Source organism: Populus alba, chromosome 14 (assembly GCF_005239225.2).
Source record: "Populus alba chromosome 14, ASM523922v2, whole genome shotgun sequence".
Lineage (NCBI taxonomy): Eukaryota > Viridiplantae > Streptophyta > Magnoliopsida > Malpighiales > Salicaceae > Populus > Populus alba.
The window spans coordinates 4,181,904-4,189,799 of record NC_133297.1 but is presented as its reverse complement, the minus strand read 5'-3'; positions in this window follow the sequence as shown (position 1 = coordinate 4,189,799).

The following is a 7,896-nucleotide window of genomic DNA, read 5'->3' as shown; positions in this document are numbered from 1 at the left end:
TGAGATTCTATAGGAGCATGCATAAACTGACAGACCTGGTTAACAGTAAAGAAAATATCCGGGTGTGTGAAAGTGAGATATTGGAGAGCACCAACAAGTTGCCGAAAACGAGTAGCATCAGAAAACAATGGATCCGACATAATGGTGGCTTTGGATGCCGAAATAGGAGTATCAACTGGTTTACAGGATAACATACCAGCTCGTGTGAGGATGTCAAGTGTATACTTATGTTGGCAAAGCATAAGTCCCAGACCAGTACACTGCACTTCAATACCTAAAAAATAATGAACATCACCCAAATCCCGAAGTTTAAATTCTGAGCTTAGTAGCTGAATGAGGCGTTGTAGCAGAATATCATTATTACCCGTAAGCAGAATATCATCAACATAAACCAAAAGATAACAAATATCGCTACCAACCGAGAAGATAAACAATGAGGTATCCACTTTAAAAGCACGAAAACCAATGGATAATAGGAAGTCATTCAGACGAGTGTACCAAGCCCGCGGAGCCTGTTTTAAACCATATAGAGATTTATGCAATCGACATACATGACCTGGGAGAGCAGAATCAACAAAACCTGGAGGTTGTTTCTTGTAAACCTCTTCATCAAGGACTCCATTTAGAAATGCATTATGAATGTCAAGCTGATGAATTTTCCAACCACTCGAAACTGCAATGGAGAACACTAAGCGTATCGTTGCCTGTTTGATAACAAGACTAAAAGTTTCTGAGTAATCAATACCTTCTTGCTGAGTGAAGCCCCTAGCAACCAAGCGCGTCTTATACCTCTCAATGCTACCATCAGATCTGCGTTTAATTTTGTAGACCCATCGGCTACCAATAACATTCATGGATGGATGAAACGACACTAAAGTCCATGTTCTGTTTGCGCGTAAGGCCTGAATTTCCTCACGAGTAGCATTATGCCACGCCTCATATCTGTTAGCATCAGGAAAAATAAGTGGCTCATGCGAGGGAGGAGAAGTTACCCGACTGAAGGAGGCAGCAGATGTGGCTGCCGTGGTGGTGGTCAGCGTTGTCTTGGGCTGTCTCGGATGAAGAACCATGGAGTGTTTAGGAGCAGCTGGACATGGAGTAGTAGTACCTATACTTGGAATGTGCTGAAGCGGATAAGAGGAGAGGTCAACACAAAGTTGCAGACCAGGAGGTGAAGCCGGGGAGGTGATGGGTTGTGCCGCTACTGAATCCTGCAATTCAGAACCTGTTCCTGCACAATAATCATTGGAAAGACAAGCACGTGATGACAGTATGGCTGTGTGGGGTGGTGAGGCAGGGTCAGCTGAATCAACGGGCAAGGGTGCAAGCTAGGAAGGTGCGGCAAGGGGCAAAGGTGGGTTGTATTTTCTGCCGATTTGGGAAAGAATAGGCTGAAAACAGGAAGGGGGATGCAAGGATGGAAGATAGGTAGGTGGAGTGGGGGGAACCGAGGGTGTTGTTACATGTTCAGACTTTCTAAAAAGAAAGACACATTCATGATATGGACACATAAGGAGAAGACCGAAAATCTAATTTATGAGCATGATATGGACGTAAAAATGGAAAACAAAGACACCCAAATGTACGTAGGAAGTTATAATCAGGAGTGCGATGAAACAGACACGCAAAAGGAGATTTATTTTGAAGAACATGAGTAGGCATGCGATTAATAAGATATATCGATGATTCCATAGCATAGTTCCAAAAACACAATGGGGCATTACACTAGCCTAAAAGGGTTAGGCTAGTTTCGACAATATGTCTATGACGACGTTCAACTGTTCCATTTTGTTCATGAGTATGAGGACAAATTAATCGATGATGAATACCAATGGTTTGAAAAAAATTATTTGATTTTTGATATTCACCACCAATCAGTTTAAACAGATTTAATTTTAAGAGAAAACTGACGCTCAACAAGTGTCTGAAAACGTTGAAACGTGGAAAATACATCAGATTTCGCAACAAGAGGATAATACCAGATATATTTAGTGTGCGCATCAACAAAGATAACAAAATAACAAAAACCATCAGAAGAAAACATTGGAGCAAGGCCCCAAATATCACTAAAAATTAATTCAAGTGGGGTAGAAGTTTTGTGACCCGTCGGTCGTAATGACAAACGAGATGACTTGCCTAAAGGACATGCTTGACATTGAGTAAAAGATTGTCTAGACGTACAAATAATTTTATTATCGGAAACTAATAAATTTAGAATGCGAGGAGTTGGATGACCTAAACAACGATGCCACAGGTCGGCAGTCGCGGAAATGCAAGGAGACCAAAAAGCTTGAGGAACTGACGTAGCCAAAGACTCGGAGAGAACATAAAGACCATCATGACTCCGACCGAAAAGAAGAACTTCCTTGAGACGAGATCCTTCACATAAAACACAGAATCGTGAAATTCAAAATAAACATGATTATCACGACAGAATTTCTAAACAGATAACAACGGTTTGGTAATGTGAGGCACACAAAGAACATTAGTTAATGTAAACAAGCATTTTGGGGAATATAAAGTAGTATGTCCAACATGGGATATGTCAAGGGCCTTACCATCACCAACATGCAAAAAATCATTACCAAGATAAAGAGCAGAATTAGTTAGAGTTGCAAGGTTAGGCGTCACATGTTGATTCGCGCCGATGTCGGGAAACCAAGTCGTTGCAGCAGAATCATGTGCAACAGCAAGGTGAGCAGAGGGCTGCTGTGTGCTGCTGCGAAACTGAGAGCATTGAAGAGCTGAATGGCCAAGATTGGAACATAATTGGCAGCGTACATGTCCAGACCACTGCCCCTGATTCAACCTGAAATCTGCAGTAGAGGTGCGCCTATTCTGCCACTGATTCTGCCTCCAATTTGCAGCAGAGTGGCCTCTGTTTTGGGCCTGAAATCGATTGTTATTGGGATGCCAATTACCCCTATAACATCCCCTGTTTCGGTTGTGATTAGTCATGGCATGATGAGCAGAAATCTGAGGTGTTGGCAGCAATGGTGGCTGTTGCGGCAGAGAAGAAGAAGACAGTAGAGGCGAAGAGGATGAACCGACAGCCATGGAGTGAAAGGAATTCTTGTGCAGAAACCCATGGGTAAGGAGATGGCTATGAAGATCAGCATACGATAGCGGTTCGGCCTTGGTTATGAGGCTAGTTACCAAGTCTTTGAACTCACCACGAAGGCCACAAAACACATAGAGATTGAAATCTTCAAGAGACATTGGGCGACCAGCAGCAGCCAATTCATCAAATAACGATTTGGCTTTCTGCATATACATACTAACTGATGCATCACCTTGCCGAAGGTCTTGAAAGGAGCCATGTAGTTGCATGATCCGGGAATTAGATTGAGAGGCAAGTGCCTTCTTAAGCGTGCGCCAAACACAATGTGAAGATGCAACACATCCACGGAGAGAGAGGAGAGTAGAGCGCTCAAAATAAGTTGATCTTGTTGCTTTCAACGAAGAAAAGAAGGGCTGATGGCAGAGGAAGAACCAGCCGAAGCATCAATCATATGAGATGGAGGACACGGCAAGGAGCCGTCAACAAAGTGAAAAACACCTTGACCAAGGAGATATGGCTTCATCTACATTCTCCAATAGAGATAGTTGGTGTTCGTAAGTTTCAACGACACGGTTTGGTGGGTGTTTGATAAAGGAACCATTGTTGAAGTGTGTGTTCCCATGAGAGGCAAAGGAAAGGCAGAATCATGAGAAGAAGAATCAGACACATGTTCTACATGTGGACATTGTTCTCGGCCAGCAGCAGGAGGATGGCTAGCCGGTGATGTTGCAGCACCGGTGGAAGGAGAGATGGCAACGTCAGCAGCAGCAGGAGAGTCCATGGGGGAGAAAAAAAATTAGGGTCGGCTGCAAAGGGAGAACAGAGTTTTGACGACCGAAGGCTCTAATACCAAGTTGAGAATGATTAGGAGGCTTAACCTAATAGTTAACCAACCCTTTCTATATATATGAGTAGGGCAATATACAATAGTAAAGGTGGAGATTACCACATAAGAATATGACTACAATATTTTCTATATAGTTACATTCTATAATAGTTGGAAAGATTAGGACAAGAGTTAGGAATCTCACATCTTCGGGGAGTTGCAACTTGCATGTGTGAAAACATGCATTCATATCAATGTCAAGGTTGAAAGCTGTGATTCGGGATTACAGAAAGGAGATCAATTTGTCACGAGGTTGGAACCGGTTTGATATTTTAATTGTGTATATACACAATTAAATATTAAACCTGTTTGATAAAGAGTTATCGGTTCTTTTTCCATTTCAATCCATACTCATTAGATTTTTTGGATGGTTGGAATTGTGAATTAATTTGTTGGTTCAACCTTAAAAACAAATATAATTTTAAAAAAAAAAGTATATCATTTAAGATAAAATAATAACAAAAATTCCTAGAATTTAGTTAATTATGTCTTGTATGAGTTCAACCAAATCAATCGAGTTTGAGAAGGTTATTTTTTAAATATATTTCACATATCAACCTCTAACTTAAACAAGTTACCATACCATACAAATTCTATAACTATGCTTCAATCATTATAGGTATTATTTTCTGCAAGTTTAATTGTTTGAATTTTTTAATAAAAAATTAAGGTAATGCCTTGGACTCATTGTATGCATCTAGCTTATTTAAAGGTACTCATTAAAGTGTTTGGCATCATAAGTTGCTGCTTGGACAAAAATGGCTCAAGTACACCCTCAAAATACCGAGAGAAGCATTAGCTGGTTCAAGAGATTTCAATATGATAAAGAAAGGACTCACCAAATGATGCACGGAATGCTTTGCTGGTAATTGCCACACTGATTGCTGCAGTGACCTTCCAAGCTGGGGTGAATCCTTCTGGTGGACTCTGGGCAGGATGATAACGTTCAAGAACATCATGCAGCTGGCAGAGCAATTTATGCGTCTCAAAAAACATTCTTACTATGTTTTCTTGATGTTCAAACACTTTGGCTTTCTCCGCATCATTACTTGTTATCACATCTCTCACTTACAAGTTCCCTTTCCACTTTGATATTTGGGTTGCCACAGCTTCAATGATGGTAACTTATGCTTCTGCAATTTTTGCTGTTACCCCTCATGAAATCTGTGCATTTTCGCTATCTCTTGATTACAGCTTCAGTGCCTTTTATCACAAGGTTTTTTGATTCAGATGCTTAAGAAAATGCAGTAATAAATGTCAGAAAGATGAAGAAATAGGCGGGGAAACAGGCCAAAGTGTGTAGATGTAAGAGCTGCGAGCAAGGCCAACATAAGCTGGTTCATTTCTAATTTGTCCTTGGCCATGCTGGTTTTTTTCTTCTTTCTCATTCTTGTATCTCTTGTTTTCCTGGGTTGTATTCTCTGTATCCTCTAACCTCTAGACTATCTTCTAATGTGTTTTTTTTCCCATAATAAATTTGCATCCTGGTTTATAAAATTGAAAGGAAAAACTGATACGGCTACTGCACTAGCTTAAATTAAGGCAATCTGCCACAATAATAATCTGTATATCAAGAATACACCCCTTTCTGAAAAAAGCATTAAGGTCAAATGCAAGGCAAATTATGATTCCCCCCGATTGCATGCAGATTAGTAGGACTCTTCACCTCTCCTAGATCCGTGTCCTCTAGCTTATTGCAGGTTAATCAATTTAGTTCGTCAATTTTTCTATTCCTTTCTAGTTGCAATTTTTTCTTTTTTAATTAACTTAGATTTTCGGATCAGCTTACACGTTTCATGTTGTATAAAAATAGTTGACAAGTCACTCACCATCTAGCATCTACATTTAGGTTAGTATGGATGATCATGATCCATCCTTTTGCAACAAAAGGACTGTAGCATGAAAGTTACAAAGCAAAAGCTGATGACATAATTCATCCTAGGACATTAATTGTTGGATTGGATACATCGATGCAATCAAAATGAAGCCCCCATGATACTTTCTTGAAATAAAATAATCATGCTTAATGTGCAAAATATGGGAATAAAAGCATCAATTTAACCTTTTCCTTTGATTTCTCCTATCCAATGTCTAGCCTAAAAAGAAGTGTTAAACAATGTGCATGCAATCCTAAGGCTTCTCGTAGCTTTTGTTATCCATAAATACCATTTTACAGTCATGCCTTCTGCTCCCTGTTCCGAAGTATTCGATAAATCCCCCTTCCCTTCTTTTACAAAATCTTCCCTAATCAGGTTTTCTCCCTTTATGGTTCAGATCTTGGTAATACCACTTTCGCATTTTCATTTCAAATTACTTAATACCACAAAAAGGGGAAGAAAAAAAAGAGAGAAGGCATAACAGTACTGCCTGCTTGGCTGTTTCAGGATCTTATACCTCTCTTAAATGAATTCAGTACTCTACCAAAAGTACTCCTATCCAGATTTAATGGTGCCAGAGACTCGCAGGGGACTGAATCTTTCTTACTTGAATGAAAATCAAGTGCGTTATTCCCCTTCTCTTTAAGAAAAAATATATATTTAAAACCTCTTTGGCCCTTTGAGTTTCAATGTTAACAGAAGAAAGGAACCATAACTTCACTTGAGAGATATGGAAAATCACCCTAAAAATACTACTAGTACTAGAATCAAAAGCAAAATCAAGGTCTGCTTCAAATCTATCTCAAAACCAACAACGCCACCAGATGTAAAGCCAGAACCTCATGATATCCGAAATGTTTTGTTGGCCGGGGCTGTGCTGATCGCCACCGTGACCTTCCAAGCTGGAATTTGTCCACCCGGTGGAGTTTGGCAAAGTGATGATAAGCTGGGACATAAAGCCGGACGTGCTATTTATTCTGATCAGAGAATACCTTTCCAAATTTTCCTGCTATGTAACACTATTGCACTGACATCCTCCAGTTTTCTACTATTATGTCTAACCTTTAGGTACCCTTATTTCTTGGAAGTTTTCATTGCTACAATTTCTATGATGGGCACTTATGGTTCTGCGATATATAGTGTTACACCTTACGAATCAGTGTCGTTTCGTCTCATCTTCCTCGCCGCTCCTGTAACCTATAGTAATAAGGGTTCTTATTTGGGTGTTTTCCGCTGTATTTGACTAACCTAGTAGTGTGCCCAATGAATGGTTAAAAAAGATCGGATGTGGAAGGAAAGAACCATATCAGTAAGATGAGGTGCTGAATGTTTGCTTCTGATCCTTTCTTCTTCTTTCCAGACGGCAGAATGTAATTTTGTTTATAAATATTGTAGGCTGTGATAATATTAGCCAGATTTTTTCCCTTTTGAATTAATAATTTCGAGAAAAAAATCGGTTGCCAGCTTTTTTATGCAAAAATTGAACAAATTTATTGTCAATCACTCTTTCTATTCGTAGATTGATTAGCAGATAAAATTGTAAGCGCATCCAGCAAGGGACAAGTACAAGCCATTAATTTGTAATTCTCGATTGATTCAGTGAGATTATGAAGAAAAGTTAATTATAAATTTTTATTAAAAATCCTAAAAGTTGAACCAAGTTTGTTTTATATTAACCAAATCATTAAAAAACATGGGAACCTGAATTTTATTAGTCAATGCATTTTCAGGTTTAAGTTTAAAATCTAAATATACACCCACCAAAGTTAAGTTTTAAATTGAGTTTTTTAATATACATATCATATCTATTATTCATTAGATTAAATAACTATATAATTTATTTTTTTAATTAATGTGAGTGTTCGGTTCAATTTGCGTGTACCTTAAATAATCCCACGAATATTAAAATTTAATAATCTTATAAATTTTTAATGATTATCATATTAACAATTACAAGACTCGAACTTGAAATTGTTTAGAAGCATATAAAAAAACATCATATAATATATATATATATATATTATATATAATCTGGTGAGATGGAGTTGCTATTTCTGGATAAGAACGGAATT